This window comes from Artibeus jamaicensis, unplaced genomic scaffold (assembly GCF_021234435.1).
Source record: "Artibeus jamaicensis isolate MK-2021 breed Jamaican fruit bat unplaced genomic scaffold, CSHL_Jam_final contig_558, whole genome shotgun sequence".
Classification (NCBI taxonomy): domain Eukaryota; kingdom Metazoa; phylum Chordata; class Mammalia; order Chiroptera; family Phyllostomidae; genus Artibeus; species Artibeus jamaicensis.
In genome coordinates, this window is record NW_026521886.1 from 6,829,252 (window position 1) to 6,846,631 (window position 17,380).

Consider the following 17,380-nt stretch of genomic DNA (forward strand, 5'->3'; position numbering starts at 1 on the left):
CGTTTGTGCTTCTTATTCCCTGTACCTTTTTCCCTATTTTCCCCCTCCCTCTCCCTGCTGATAACCATTCATGTGATCTCCATTTCTGTGATTCTGTTCCTGTTCTAGTTGTTTGCTTTTTTGTGTGTTTTTTCCCTAGGTTCAGTTGTTGATAATTGTGTGTTGTTTGTCATTTTACTGCTCATAGTTTTGATCTTCTTTTTCTTAGATAAGTCCCTTTAACATTTCATATAATAGAACTTGGTGATGATGAAATCCTTTAACTTGACCTTATCTGGGAAGCACTTTATCTGCCCCCGCTACTCTAAATGATAGCTTTGCTTGATAAAGTAATTTTGGATGTAAGTCCTTGCCTTTCATGACTTTGAATAGTTCTTTCCAGCCCCTTGTTGCCTGTAAGGTTTCTTTGACAAATCAGCTGACAGTCTTACAAGCACTCCTTTGTAGGTAACTATCTCATTTTCCCTTGCTGCTTTTAAGATTCTCTTCTTATTTTTAATCTTGGGTAATGTAATTAGGATGTGCTTTGGTGTGTTCCTCCTTGGGTCCAACTTCTTTGGGACACTATGAGCTTCCTGGACTTCCCGGAAGTCTATTTGCTTCACCAGATTGGAGAAGTTCTCCTTCATTATTTTAAGTAAGTATCAATTTCTTGCTTTTCCTGTTCTCCTTCTGGCACCCTATGATTCAGATGTTGGAACATTTAAAGTCATTCCAGAAGTTTCTGTCTCCTCATTGTCTTGAATTCTTCTTTCTTCATGCTGTTCTGGTTGAATATTTGTTTCTTCCTTTTGTTCCAAATCATTGACTAGAGTCCCAGTTTCCTTCCCTTCACTGTTGGTTCCTGTACATTTTCCTTTATTTCACTTTTCATGGCCCTCACTTTTTCCTTTATTTTGTCATCATACTCTACCAATTCTGTGGGCATCTTGATTACTAGTGTTTTGAACTGTGCATCTGTTAGGTTGGTTATCTCTTCATCAGTTAGTTGTATTTTTTTCTGGAGATTTGATCTGTTCTTTCATTTAGACCATTTTATTGTCTGTCTCAATGTGCCTGTTACATAGTAAGGAGCAGAGCCTTAGGTACTCACCAGGGCAGGGAAACCCACATCGTATCATTGTGGCTCTGTAAGTGGGGGAAGGGTTTTAGAGGGAACAATGCTGCTTGTTCAGCCCTCTGCCAGCTTTCAGTTAATCTGCCATTACTCACAGGCAAATTGGGCCCTTCTAGTGCTGATGCCCAGGTGGGTGGTTTTGTGTAAGCTCTAGGATCCTGTGGGTCTCTCCAACTAACTATCCTGTGGGGGTGGGAGTTTCTCTTGCAGCCTCAATCCCTACAGGTATTTTTTAGTCAGAGGTTTTGAGTCTTTTTTTGCCCTTACACTGGAACCCTGGGTTGTGTGGACAGCCTTGCTCCCCAGTTGTTCCTCCCAGTTAATCCACATGCAAATGTGGGACTGCCTGGTCCTCCAGCCCCACCTGGCTGGTGAATCCTCTCCACCCAGCTGCCCATCTCCAGCCCTCCTACCAGTCTCGATGAATGTTTCTTTAACTCCTTAGTTGTCAGATCCATACAATTTCATTTTTTGGCAGTTCAGTTTATTTTTGTTTTTCAATTTGTTGTTGTCCTTTTGGTTGTGTAAGGAAGCAAAGTATATCTATCTACCTATGCCTCCATCTTGGCCAGAAGTCCTTATCACTTCTATTCCATATTGTACTGAGGTTGTATTTAGCTCAATAAAGCAAGAATAAGACACAAAATTCATCAAGATTGGAAAAGAAGAAGTAAAACCATCTTTATTTGCAGATGCTATGGTTGCCTACATGGAAAATCCAATGGAATCTACAGAAAAGGTAGAACTAGTAAGTGAGTTTTGTAAGATAACAAGATACAAGATCAATTTACAAAAAGCAATTTCTCTATTCTAGCAACGATCAAAAACTGAAATAAAAAGTCAAAACCATTTAAAGTAGAACAAAAATATTAAACAGGAATAAAAGTCTCAGTCCTATAGGCTAAAAACTACAAAACATTTTTAGGAAAGTCAAAGAATACCTAAATAAATAGAGATTCTTTGCTCATTGGTTGGGAGACTAAACTTTGTTAGAATGTGAACTGTACCCAAACTAATCTATAGATTCCATGCAAAATCAATCAAATTCCCAGCAGACTTGTTCATAGAAGTTGACTAGTTGAGTCTAACATTTCATCCAGAAATGCAAAAGAATAAGAATAGTTTAAGTAACTTAAAAAAATGAAATTGTAGGACTACAGTCACCTGATTTCAAGTATTTCATGTACTCATTTTCTATCCTCATATCTTCCTTGGTGAAATAGCTGTTCAAATCTTTGTCCATATTCCTTTCAAGACATTTGTTTTTTATTATTGAATTTTGTGCAGAGGAGCAATGTTGAGGACATCTGTCCAAACCTGCCATATGACTGGTAGAAAGATATTGGTAGCTCTGGGCCTGTCATATGGGCATCCTGGTAGTCACCAGCCAAGAGGACAGGCCTATCCCTACTATGGGACAATGAAATATGCAGAGCAGCTGAAAGTCCTGACCAGAGGCCAGCCAGAGCTTTGGTTAAGGTGACTTTAGTAGTTAGAGAAAAGCAAACAAAAAAGAAAAAGGAGGGGCTTGGGAGTCAAATGACCCCCTTGTTTTTCTTCCCACCACAGCTAGTTACTCCTGAAAGTGGGGCCACCCTGTTATAATATATCCCTTGGCAGGATGGAGGACAAACTTACTGTAGCCAGAGTTTCTAGGTCCCCAGATCTGTGTTTAATACATAACAAGAAGGCCAGCTCATCATGGGGTCCCAGCTTAGCACAGGGACCTGTGCTTCTGGGACCAGCTTCTGAGGCCCAATGCTGCCCCAGCAGGCCACCACAGCTGGGAGCACATAACAACCCTACTTGTTTGCACAGGCTTTAAGAAAGTATTACACATGGATGGCTTAAACAACAGACATTTCTTTTCTCAAAGTTCTGGAGGCTAGAACTCTGAGATCAAGGTGTTTATCCCCTTGGCTTGTAGATGGTCATCTCCCTGTGTCCTAACATGATGGTCCTTACTCTGTACCTGTTTGTGTCCTAATCTCTTCTTCCTATAAAGAAACACCAAATAGATTAATTTATGGGCCCATCCTAATGACCTCATTTTAACTTTATTACCTCTTAAAAGAACCTATCCCCAAATACAGTAACATTCTGAGGTGCTGGAAAGTGGGGCTTCAAAATATAAAATCTGAGAGGACACATTGTAGCCCTATAACTCCTACCAGCACTGACTGGTTTTAGCTAATCCTGCCTGATCCTCTCAACACTCCCTAAAAGACAAAAAAGTAGTTTACACTCTGCCTATCAGGGAACCCATTTGGAACATTTGCTGGATCTGCCTGAGATCATGTGCCCTGGTTGTGCGCAGAGAGCCTTCCCAGCACTGTGCCTCAGTATGAACTCTGGGGCTCAAGTATTCCTCATCACTCTTCTGATTGCTCCATGATAATGGGGTAGGACTTGCCCCAGACAGAAATCACAACATACAACTATATTGCATCTTAATATAGAGTAAACTGGATTGCACACATATAAAAGGACTCAAATTTCTGTGAAACCTATTGTTAAACAAAAACTTTCATGGCCAAAAGCTTTTCTAAAAGAAAAGGCTCATTGACCCGTATGCTAGCCCCAAAAGGACTGGACTCTGAGAATTCAGTGTATAACACCAGCAGCTTGATGAGATGGGAAGACAAGATGTCTGCTGGACAGATGACAGACACTTTTATGAAAACAGTTTGGAAAAGAAAGATGTAAGTTGTTTTGAAAAAACTTAACTGGCTAAAGGTAAAAGATGAAGTGGGGCTAGTTCTGGGATAGATGTATAGTCCTTAAGGAAGAAGTATTTGCTCCTTTGGATTGGTAGGAAATAGTGAGGAAAGTTCATGCATAAGCAAGAAATGAAGCACCTGGTGGTTGGTGACACCTGACTATTCTCTTCAGATAATCACAGAAATAGCCACCTAGAAGTTCTTTGAGAGTTCCAACATACACTCAGCAATGAAAGCAGTCTTTTGTTGGTTTTTGTCCTACAGTTGTTAACTGATTAACCTCTTTTGTCTCTTCCTTCCACCCTTCAGCCTGCTGTAACTTAATTCAGAGCATCTCAGATTTTTTTTTCTTGTCACTATCATGTGATAAAATGTAACATTTTAAAATAGTGAGGTGAGAATAAATTAAAAAGTGGTGTTAGGTAAATAGGCTTATCATTTACAAGAGAATTAAATTGCCTACTTTACATCATGCTTTCCATCAAAATAGAATCAAGCTTGACTAAGTATGAAAATTAATAAAGCCATTAAATGCCATACTATAAAAAATTAAGTGACTCTTTTAATACATATAAAACAGAGCAGACCTTTATAAGGATAACACTAAGGTCAGAAAACAAAAATGAAAACATTGCTATGACTAATTATGCTAAGTGAAATAAGCCACTCAGAGAAAGACAAATATCATATGATTTCATTCATATGTAGAATCTAATGAACAAACTGAATTAACAAGGAAAATAGAGATAGATTCATAGATAGAGAGCAGAATGACAGCTAAGGGCAGGGGGAGTTGAGTGGGGAAGGGATTGAGCAAAAAGGAAAAAGGACTCATGGACATGGACAACAGCATGGTGATTATGGGGAAGGGGGAGTGTAAGGGGACTAAAAAGTAATGGAAAACATATAATACAAAATTTTAGAAATTCAGCTTAAGATTAATCACCACAAAGAAAGTGGGTAAACAAAAAAATCCATCAGAAAAACTAAATGTTCAGAAAGTTAATACCCTTAGTATATAAAGGGTTTTTACAAACCAGTAAACAAAAAGATGAGCATCCCCTAAAAATGGGCAATAATGGCAACCAAATTTTACTAATTGAGGTGTCAACCCCCCTTAATGGATTTATCTGGATTCTTCTCAGAACAAGGTTTTGAAGTAGGTGCTACATTTTCTACACTTTAGAGATAAGGAACCAGAAGTTTAGAGAATATAATTTATCTCCCCCAGGACCATTAAAGTCACCCTCAGGAATGGCAGAACCAGGGTCTCAGCCTCAGATCTGCAGGGCAGTAACCTCTGCGCTGCAAGTTGTTCATAGAAAACCAAGAAAGGGCAAATATCTAAATTGCTAAGAAATATGAAACTTTGATATTCAGTGCAAATTAACTGTGAATTTGTACAAATTTAACACACATTAAAAAAAAACAGTAAGATCTTTAAAGCCCCATGAGGCTGACAAACACAAGAGTGGTAAAGCTGTGAGGAAATGGAAGCCTCGGTGACTGTTGGTGACCATGTGAAGCTGACAACATTTCTGGATAGGAGGAGAGAGTGAGGGGGAAGTAGATGCTGATCAGCCCATGGGCACAAGAAACACATGGGCAACTTTTTACCAAACCTATTCCAGTATTAATTTTCAGAGCAGGGCATAGGCCTTGGCCTGGATTTGGTTCCAAGACTTGCCTCTCACTAGATATGTGGCCTTGGGGGTATAGAAGCTGAAGTTTCTTTGTTCAGTTCTTTAACCTTTAGGGGAATAATAATAGTATCTGGTCTTGCCATGGCTGGATAGCTGAGTTGGTTAGAGCATCATCCCAATACACCAAGGTTGTGGGTTCAGCTCTTGGTCAAGGTTCTTAGAATGCATAAACAAGTGGAAAAACAAACTGATGCCTTTCTCCCTCTCTCTCTCTCTCCCCTCCATATCCCTTGCTCTCTCTCTCTGCAGTCAGTAAGAATATATATCTTCAAAAATAATATCTGCTTTTAAAGTTCTAAGGATTAACTGAGCTATAGAAAAACCTAAGCTATTGTTATTGTCTTCTTTTCCTCCCTTGCTTTATTTTTATTGTATTTTTCCATTACCATTTATCTTCCTTTCAGGAAAATTCCAATTAACAGATGTAAAAGAAATGAAACATAAAAAAATCACCATTAGAATGTTGTAGTAGTAACTGCCTCAGGCAAGATCCATTGATAGGTATTAAAATTAGTGAGTAAAAGTTTAAGTAGAAACAGGATATCTGCAGAATCTCAAAGTGTCTCCCCTGACATGTTTAGTAATTATAAAGTAGACAATAATAAGTTTATAGTGAAGAGTCCAGGCCAAATAACACCTTATCTAGGAATTAAGGTTAACATCACGGTTATGAAACACAGTGCCATGACATACTTTCTAATAGGACATACCAAAAAAACACCTCAGCTCTGTGGTCTTGCTAAAGAATAACACCTCTTGCTAAATAATCACTGAAAATGCATAGGTTCTTTGAAATTGATGTTTGAGGATTCTTAGGATATAATCCCAGCAGTGGAATTGCTGGGTCAAAAGGCAGGTCAATTCTTATTTTTCTGAGAAAATTCCATACTGCTTTCCATAATGGTTGTACCAGTCTGCAATCCCACCAACAGTGAACTAAGGACCCCTTTCCCCCACAACCTCTCCAACATTTGTTGTTTGTTGTTTTGTTTATGATAGCCATTCTGACTGGTGTAAAGTGGTATCTCATTGTGGTTTTAATTTGCATCTCTCTGATAGCTAACGATATTGAGCATCTCTTCATGTGTCTCTGGATATTCTGTATGTGCTCCTTGGAGAAGTGTTTGTTCAAGTCCTTTTCCCATTTTTTAATTGGGTTAGATGTCTTCTTAGAGTGGAGTCCTGTAAGTTCTTTGTATATTTTGGAGATTAAACCTTTGTCTGAGGTATTGTTGGCAAATATGTTTTCCCATACAGTTGGTTGTCTTGCTAATTTAATACTGTTTTCTTTAGCCATGCAGCATAGCAGCACAATTCACAATAGCCAAGAGCTGGAAGAAACCTAGGTGCCCGTCAGTAAATGAATGGATCAAAAAATTGTGGTACATATACACAATGGAATTCTATGCAGCAGAGAGAAAGAAGGAGCTCCTACCCTTTGCAAAAACATGGATGGAACTGGAAAGCATTATGCTGAGTGAAATAAGCCAGGGGTTGAAAGACAAATACTGTATGATCTCACCTTTAACAGGAAGCTAAACAACAAAACAAACAAGCAAGCAGAATAAAAACAAAGACACTGAAATAGAGAACAAGGGGACAGTGACCAGAGGGGAGAGGGAAGGGAATTTAAGGGGGAGAAAGGGGAGAGATTTGGAGAAGCAAATATGAAGGACACAGGGATGAGAACTGGGGGGGGGGGTAGAAATGGGAGGGAAGTGGGGAGCACAAGGTGGGGGGGTGCTGGGATGGGAGAAACAGGCAAAAAACTGTACTTGAAAAATAACTAAATAAAATTATTAAGAAAAAAAAGAATCACTGAAAATACATCAGTTTCAGTCCAATCATAATAAATCATTTTCAGACCAAATTGTGGGACATTTTAGACTAAGAAAGCAACACTCTTTACAGGCATCCTGAAAGGCAAGGAAGGGTTGAGGAACAGACACAGATTGGAGGAAACTAAGGAGTCATGACAACCAAATGCAATGGGGGATTCTGGATGGGATATTGGAACAGAAAGACACTACTGGGAAACTGGTGAAATCCAAATAAAGCCTGTAGTCCACATAATAGGACAGTGGCTGTGATCATGTGTTAGCTTTGATAAATATTCCATGATTGTGGGAGATGTTAATATGATGGGGAGGCTAGGTGAAGGGTGTGTAAGGAACTCTCTGTACTGGTCTTGCAAATTCTTCTGTAAGTCTAACATTATCTGGAATAAAACTTTTTAAAAACATGAGTTTACAGTTAGAAATAAGTAGTGGGTATGGGTGTGAATAATTATATGTGCTCAGTGGCCCTTGCTTATTACTCTTCCCCAGGTGTCCACCCAGATTGTTCTGGGCCTCAGTGCCAGAGGGACAGGCACAGTGGTTAATATGGTCATAAAGTCACACATTGTTCATGATCTTCATTGGGAAGGGTCTGTGTGAGTCTATGGGTGATGGTGGTTCTGAACAAGAATTAGCATTTAAAATCTGATGATCAACAGCACATCTGAAATTGGGCCTCTCTCCAAATGTCCAGGTCCTATGGTCACCAGATGTGGGGCTTACACAAGAGACAGGAATATCTGACCTGTTCAGAAATAATGGCTGAGGAGGCCTGTTGAATGTAACTTGACTGTCTTACTCTGACATAACAAAATACCCCAGACTGGTTGGCTTAATTTAACATTGATTCCTCACAGTTCTGGAGGATGGAAGTCTAAGATAGAGGTAATGGCAGAATAAATTCCTGGGGAAAGCCTGGTCTCTGGTTTATAGACAGTGACCTTCTTGTTGTGTCCTCACATAGAGGACAGAAACCTATCAAGCTCTCGTCTCCATGATCTCATCTGAATCTAATCACCTCCCAAAAGTCTCATCTCTAAATACCATCAAATTGAGAGTTGGGGCTTCAACATATACATTTCAGGAGCATACAATTCAGTCCAAAGCACTGGCCATAGTGGATCTCCTTGACCCCACCACCCCAAGCTCTTTATCTGTCCTTCCTCATCTTGGAAATCAGCCCCCAAAAGAGAAGTAATCTTTGAATCTTTTGTTTCCTTCATTCTCCTCTGTTAGAACTGCTTCCAAAATCTACCCTCAACTTATCACTTTCTCTTCCTCTGCCCACACTACCTCTGCCCCTCCATTGTCTATTTTCCATCCAGCAGATAATTAAACCTCTTAAACCATCTATCAGGTTAGCTCACTCCTTGCTGAGAACCCTCCAATGCTTCTCCACCTGCACTCTTCATCAGGGCCCCCGTGGTCCTGCTTATTCCAACCACCCCAGCCTTTCCCCTCCTTTTGTGTGTACAGACCTGTGTACCCCTTTAGAGATGCCGCCCCATTGCCTGGGCCAAAAGAACCCACTCTTTTCTCAGGCTGTTTCCCTCATTGTCTCATCTTATTTGCTTATGGTCTTTATCCCTGCCTAAAATTGTCTTGTTCGTTGATTCCTGAATTTGCCAACCTTGGTCTTCTAGAACATCTGCCCAGGACAGGACAGATTGCATGAGTCTGCTTGTTTCCTGTTGTCATCTCCTGGGTCTAAAATAGGGCCTGGCATACAGGAAACACCTGGTAAATCAATTAATCATTTAGCTGTTATCTTTCTTTGATTCCCCCCTCTTGTAGGGCACAGCAGCAGTCTGGCAAGTCCCCAGTGGGTTTCTGGAGTAGGAAGATTCTACTAGCAATGTGTCGACCCTGTGGCTAACCTGTAAGGGAAACCACATGCACCTTATGCAGGGTCACTTTGGGGCCCCTAATCCCTTCATACAGAACTCTTACCACCTGTAATGAACAGTTCAATTTTGGAGCAGAGACCTCAGCCCTGCACTTCCAGGGAGCCAAGCATGGTGAGTCATCGACTGACTTTGGACCTGGTTTGACCATGGTCATGAAAGTCTGAAGAAGAAGAAACAACAAACTGGGAGAGCTGCAGACATGGGCTTCCTTCCCTACTGTGTGCAGTATTTCTGCCATGGTTTGGGACATTCAAGATCCTGCATTTGCAGTTTACTTATAAGCTTTGACAAGTTAAAATAATACTCTAATTTTTCTCAAGATCCTGTTTCAGTTCTTTTTGATACTGGCACACTTCCTTCCATTCTACCCCTCATTATTTATTCTGTGTGGTCTCCTCTGCTTTTTCTTTTTTTCCTCTTTAACTTATCTTCCTACTTTGTTCTGAGTGTTTCTCAAAAGTCTCTTCCTTTACATGGTGTCAGTTCAATGTTCACAGCTTCTGGGGATTATCTACATGGGTGAATCTTTTGTGTGTTTCATATTTTTGCTCTCATTTTAAAAAATCACGGCCTGGGCTTATTTTAAAACTTCCTTTTATTTCTTCTATGGTAGGTTTTAGCCATCAGATAAACTCTCATGGTGTTCTGAGTAGGGAAGCCACTGGAAGGGGCTGCAAATGCTGCTCCTTTCCTTGAGGAAGCTTTGTCAGGGTGAGAAGCAACATGTCCCTCCACTTTTTAGAACCTTTTAATTTAACTTCCTTTTCTTTGTAGTTATTGCTAAGATTCTTGGGGGTTGTGGGGAAAAAGTTCCAGATACAGCAATTGGTCATCCTCCCAGATACAGCAATTGATCATCCTCCCTGAAGTCAGTGGCCATTAACAAAGTAACACTGGGTAGGGAGAAAAGTAAAGTTTTGTTCTTGTTTTTTAAAAAAATTGTAGAGATACAGAATGGGAGAACTGTAAGAATGTGATGAGGCCAATCTCATATAACAATTTTGAAGTAGTTCTATCAAATGGCTACATTAAATTATAAAAATAGTGTATATTTTTAAGTTACCAAGTAACATGGGAGACATCACTACTGCTTTCTCCCAGAACCCCCTGTGCTATACCTGGCAGGAAGGGCTTCTCTGAGCTAACTTGGTGATTTCTTTTCCAAAGTGGAAAGTACCATGGCCTGTGAGACATCAAGATAAAAGTTAGAGAGATGTTGTCATACCTTAGAAGGAAGAAATACTTCCTAAGCCTGGCAATAATGCTGAAACAAATAAAGCAGAAGTTTGATTGATATGACTACATAAAATGGCAGATGATAAACTAAAAGAAATACTTAAAAGTCAGTAAAAATAGACTTCCAGCCAAGATGGAGGCATAGGTGGAAACACTGTGCCTCCTCCCACAACCAAGTTTAAAGACAACAAAGTTTTAGTAACAAAAACACAACCAAAACACAGAAAACTTAACTGCATGGAAGTCTGACAACAATAAACCATTCAGCCAGACTGGTAAACTGGGCAAAGGAATGAGCCATGGGGCAGACCACGCAAACCAGGGCCTCAGCAATGGGAACTAAAGACTAAAAGCACCAACTGGAAAACCTTTTAGGGTCAAGGTGCTGGGAGAGGCTCCCAGGCTTGCAGAGAGTTTGTTGGAGAAACCCGCAGGGTCCTGGAGGGTGCACAAGCCCACACAACTGGGAACCAGCACCAGAAAGGCCCAGCTTGCTTGATGGAAGCAACAGAGGGGACCGAAATCTGAGAGAGAGCAGAAGAGACGCCATTGCCCCTCTCTGACCCCACCCCCCGCATACAGTGTCACAACCCAGAGACTGGGTTGCCCCACTTTGGTGAACACCTAAGGCTCCGCCTCTCATACATAACAGGTGCAAACAGACCAAAACATTATGGCTCAAGAAGAAAAATAGCTCAAAGCCCCAGAGCCAATACTTCTCAGTGACCAAAAGCCAACCTATCAGATGCACAGTTCATAACACTGATGATCAGGATGCTCACAGAACTGGTTGATTTTAGTCACAAATTAGAGGAACAAATGAAGGCTACACTAAGTGAAATGAAGGAAAACACACAGGGAACCAATAGTGATGGAAAGGAAACTGAGACTCAAATCAAGAGAGTGGACCAGAAGGAAGAAAAAAATGACCAAACAGAAAAGGATGAAGAAATGAGAATTCAACAAAATGAGGAGAGGCTTAGGAACATCCAGGACATCTTTAAATGTTCCAACATCTGAATTATAGGGGTACCAGAAGGGGAAGAGGAACAGCCATGAATGGAAAACTTATTTGAACAAATAATAAAGGAGATCTTCCCCAATCTGGCAAAGGAAATAGACTTCCATGAAATCCAGGAAGCTCAGAGAGTCCCAAAGAAGTTGGACCCAAGAAGGAACACACCAAGGCACATCATAATTACATTAGCCAAGATTAGCCCTAGAAGCAGCAAGAGATAAGGGGACAGTCACCTACAAAGGAGTTCCCATCAGACTGTCAGTTGATTTCTCAAGAGACCTTAGAGGCAAGAAGGGGCTGGAAAGAAGTATTCCAAGTCATGAAAGGGAAGGACCTACATCCAAGATTGCTCTATCCAGCAAACCTTTCATTTAGAATGGAAAGGCAGATAAAGTGATTCCCAGATAAGGTAAAGTTCAAGGAGTTCATCATCACCAAGCTCTTATTATATGAAATATTAAAGGGACTTATCTAAGAAAAAGAAGATAAAAATATGAACAGTGGAAGGACAGCAAACTCACAGTTACTAACAACCACACCTAAAACAAAAGCAAACTAAGAGGACAGCTAGAACAGGAGCAGAACCATAGAAATGAAGATCACATGGAGGGTTAGCAACAGGGGAGTGGGAGGAGGAGAAGGGGGGAGAAGGTACAGAGAATAAGTAGCATAGATGGTAGGTAGAAAATAGGGGGAGGGCAAGAATAGTATGGGAAATATAGAATCTAAAGAACTTGTGACACATGGACATAAACTAAAGGGGGGGAAATGGTGGGGAAAGGGATGTTAAGGGTGGAGGGGAATGAAGGGGGGGATGGGACAACTGTAATAGCATAATCAATAAAATATATTTTTAAAAAAGAAAAAAGTCAGTAAAAATAAGCAAAAGGAAAAAAGCAGCACTCTAATAGAAAAATGAGCTAACAGTATATATACCTTAGAAATTATTTTTATTGAGATGTAATTGACATATATTAGTTTCAGGTATATAACATGATTCATTATTTGTATATGTTACAAGATGTTTAGAAATAATTTTAAAAGAATAAAAGGTATTAAAACTACAATGAGATACCACTTCACACTGGTCACACTGGCCATCATAAACAAATCAACAAACAAGTGCTGGCAAGGCTGCGGAGAAAAGGGAACCCTAGTGTACTATTGGTGTGAATACAGGCTGGTGTGGCAACTGTGGAAAACAGTATGGAATTTCCTCAGAAAATGAAAAATGGAGTTACCTTTTTACCTGGCATTCCCACAGCTGGGATACCTTAAGAATCCTGAAACACTAATTCAAAAGAACCTATGCACCCCAATGTTCATAGCAGCCTTATGTACAATAGCCAAGTGGTAGAAGCAGCCTAAGTGTCCATTGCTAAATGAGTGGATCAGAAAGCTGTAGATATTTACACAACAGAATACTATGCCACAGAAAGAAAGGAAGCAAGAGCTCCTACCCTTTGTGACAGATGGATGGATCTGGAGAGTATTATGCTAAGTGAAATAAGCCAGGTGGTAAAAGACAAATACCATATGATCTCACCTATAAGAGGAAACTAATGAGCAAAATAGAACTGGAGACATGGAAACACGGAACAGACTAAAAGTGACCAGAGGGTAAGGGACAGGGGGACAATGAGGAAAAGAAGGGCAAAGGTCACGTCAAGGAACTTGTGTGAAGGACCCATAGACAAAGACAATGGGGAGAAGGATTGAATATGGAAGCTGGGTGGTATGTAGGACAGGGGAGAGTAATGGAGAAAATTCAAACTACTGTAATTAAGTAATAATAAAAAGTTATATATAGACCCTCAACCGATATCATACACATAGTAAACAAAGGCTCTAAATCTGATTTAAAAAAAAGGAAAGAATGAAAGGCCCTAATGGGCCTAGAAGGGACAGACAAGCTTTCTTAGCTCCAGGGTTGGGGTGGAGGTACTTGTGATAGTTTCATTTGTGCAGGCCCCTGGGAACTGAGTTTGTCCTTGTGCATCAAAATGTTCATGTGCTTTCCCTGTAGCCCAGCAATCCGCCCTAGGGGAAAATTTAGTCTAAGGGTTTATTATAGGGAAGCTTATAGTAGCAGAGCTTAGAAGAGTAAAGTAGAAAGAAATTCAAATTTCAGTTACAAAAAGAAAAATAAAGTAACTTAGGCATCTATAGAAAGAATATTTCGACATGCTATAGACCTGACATCATTAATCAGTGCTTGTGTTAATAGAAAAAAACAGGCTGTAAAACCACAGGTAGAATATGGCCATAATGAAACAAATAGGTGAGAACTAGTGTCTTCTATTAAGTTTATTTTCTTGATTAGGAGTGATTCAACATATTTTCATGTTTAGTTACCCCATTTACTTGTTTCCCTGTGAATTGCTTGTTTGACCCTTACCCATTTTTCAATTACCTATTTTCTTACTGATTTGTAAGATATGTATATGCAACATAGGTATTAACCATTTGCACATTAAATCTATAGTAAGCAGTTTCTTTGTCTACAATTAGTCTTTTAGTTTCTTTAAGGCATCATTCATTTAGTTGTTACATACACAGATATGCCAGTCATTTTCTTTCTGTTTCTAGCCTTGCTTTCTTATTTACTAAAGCCTCCTTCACTATGTAATTTTAAAAATATTTGTGCATATTTTTTTCTAAAACTTTTTCATGTTTAGCTCTTTAATACATCTGGAATTTATTTTTGCAAATGGTGTGAAGAAGAGTCTAATATTATTGGTTTCAAAAAGGCTTAAGTGGCTGCTAGTTAAAATGGCAGAGTAGGTAACTTCTGTGCTTGCATCCTCCCATGACCATATAAAAATATAACTAAATTATAGAACACTCAACCTGGAAAAACATCTAAAGACTATCTAGTGGAACTTCTATAACTAAGAATATAAAGAAGAAGCCACATTGAGACCAGTAGGAGGAGTGGAGCTGTGAAAAGGGCTAGTCCCATACCCACTGTGTGGCAGTTGAGAATCAGGAAGCATATATCAGCTACAGAGGTTCCCCCTGAGGATTGAAGGGTCCCAGCCCAATATTGGGCTCCCCAGTCCAGGTCTCCAGTGCTGGGAAGATAAGTCATTATAATATCTGGCTGTGAAAATCAGCAGGGATTTCATCAGGGTGAGACAAAGGGCTGCTAAAAACCCAGGCATCATTTTAAAGGGCCTGCAAACAGACTCACTCACTCACTCACTCACTCACTCACTCACTTACTCACTTACAAACACACTAAACACCAGCAGAGGGTCAGCAGCTTTAAAAGTGCCAGAGACATATGGGGAGGAATTGAATCTTGGGCCTTCGGGGATGGGGTCACTATTGTTTTTATGTTGAGTCCTTCTTCCTCCTGGCTTACAGGTTTAGACTGGCTCCAAATCTGAACCTGCATTAACCTGAGAACCCTGCTTTCCTCACCCTGGTGACCCCTTGAGGCTTGTTCCACCATGGTGCCATGGAGGGCTTCTTGAAACCCAGCCATCTTACTAAAGAGCTCATGCATAGACTCACTCATTCACAAATACTTACCCTAAGCATCAGCAAGGGGACAGCAACCCAAAAGTTACCAGAGACATACTGGAGGAAAGGAAATATGTGGCTTCAGGGCAAGTACTGTCACTGTCCCTGTGTGAAGTTCACCCCTTCCCTTTCCTACCCCCCAAACAGCCTGTAGATGCAAACAGACTCCAAATCTGAATTGAATTAACCTGTTTAACACTGCTTACCCAACCCTGGTGAACCCCTGAGGTTTGCTGCACCTAACTTGCACACTGCTCCTGGCCCTTTCAGTGGCTATGACTAATGGGCAGCCAGACTTGGCACTTGCTGCAAACTTTCTTTAAAACTCTCCATGGTCTGTAGCCACCAGGAAGGTGACAGCTGTCCTCAGTGTGCCCTATGTCTCTTTCTAAGTGGCCCAGGTCCAGTGCTGGTGGCAGCCAGACTTGGGTCACAGTGTGGACTCTCATCATGGCATAGTTCTTCTTGTGCACCTCTAGGCCAAGCAGGGGCAGCTACCAATTGCATATTGATTTGTAGCCCCTACTAGGTTTCCCTGGGTTGAGTACAGGCAGTTGCTAAACTCAGCCTATATGAAAGTACCTCCCAAAAGGAACCAGAAGCCACATTTTGTGGTCAGCTTCAGACTACAACAGAGCGCCACCCTATTAGATCCACAAATGGCACACCCAAAGGATAGTCTCACAGACACCAAAACCCTGCTGGGGCAAATATCACTCCATAGGGTCAGCACCCACTGTGTTTGTGACCAATCCTCACAGCCAGTCAGCCTGAGCATCAAGCCAACAAACTGATATGCCAATGAGAAACAAGGCTCTGTTACAACAGGAGGGCACACACAACCCACACAAGGACACTCTTGGAACACTCAGCTCAAGTAACCAGGAGACTGCACCACGAAGCTTCACCAGACACTGACTACATAAGGCCACCCTGCCAATACTGGAAGACATAACAGATCTACTCAGTACATAGAGACAAACACAGTGAGGCAGCCAAAGTGAAGAGACAAAGAAACATGTCCCAAATTAAAGAACAGGAGGAAACTCCAGGGGGAAAAAAACCTATAGACAAAATGGAGGCAAGCAATGTACGAGACACAGATTTCAAAACACTGGTAATAAGGATGCTTAATGAACTTAGGTGAAGACTAGACCAACTAAGTTAGAATTCTCACAAATAGATTGGAAACAAAAATGACACAGAAACCACTCAAAAGATCCATTAAGAAATGAAAAATACAATAACTGAAATGAAGACTATACTAGAAGGAATCAACAGCAGATTAGGTGAAGAAGAGGACTAGGTCAGTGATTGAGAAGACTAGGTAGCAAAGAATTGCCCATCAGAGAAGAAAAATATTTTTATAAATGAGAACAGTTTAAAGTACCTCTGGAACAACATTATGTATAACAACATTTACATCATAGGGTTACCAGAAGGAGAAGAGAAAAACAGAGGGGTTGAGAACCTATTTGAAGGAATAATGACTGGAAACTTTCCTAAGCTGGTAAAGGAAAAAGACACATAAGTCCAGGAAGCAAAAGGAGTCCCAAACAAGCTGAATCCAAAGAGGCCCACACCAAGACACATCAGAATGAAAATGCTACAGGCTGAGACAAGGGGAAATCTTAAAAGTAACAAGAAGAAAGAAGTTAGTTACTTTCAAGGGTGCTCCCATAAGATTACCATCTCATTTGTCAGTAGAAACATTTCAGGCCAGAAGGGATTGGCAGAAAATATTCAAAGTGATGGAAAACAAGGACCTACAACTAAGACTACTCTACCCAGAAAGGCTATCATTTAAAATCAAAGGACAGATAAAGAGCTTCCCAGACAGAGAAAGGCTAAAAGGAGTTCATTACCACCAAACCAGTATTATAAGAAACATTAAAGGGACTTCTTTAAGAAGGAAAAAATAACAAATATAAATAATAAAATAATAACTACATAGTTATTAATATTCATTTTAATGTAAATGGATTAAATGCCTCAGTCAAGAGACATAGGGTGGCTGAATGGATAAGAAGACTAGACCTATATATATATGCTGCCTAAAAGATACCCACTTCAGATTGAAAGAGACACACAGAGATTACAAGTAAAGGGATTGAAAAAAAATTTCATACAAATGCTGAGGTACCAATACTATATCAGACAAAATAGACTTTAAAACAAGGGCTATAACAAGAGACAAAGAAGGACACTACAGAAAGATGAAAAGGTCAACCCCCCCAAAAATATAACCCTTGAAAATATTTATGCACCCAATGTGGGAGCATATAAATTTATAAAGCAAATATTGATGGACAT

The 17,380-nt window shown here is 40.2% G+C and overlaps 1 protein-coding gene across 1 annotated transcript in view; it reads left to right on the plus strand.

Annotated features, from left to right (window-relative positions):
- KLF15 (KLF transcription factor 15) overlaps nt 1–7,167 on the plus strand; it is a 76,857-nt gene extending 69,690 nt beyond the window's left edge. Inside the window, exon 4 of the mRNA XM_053670242.1 lies at nt 6,834–7,167. The gene's annotated coding sequence lies outside the window, so the exon portion shown is untranslated. The remainder of the gene's footprint in view (nt 1–6,833) is intronic.
- Nucleotides 7,168–17,380: the final 10,213 nt, after the last annotated feature.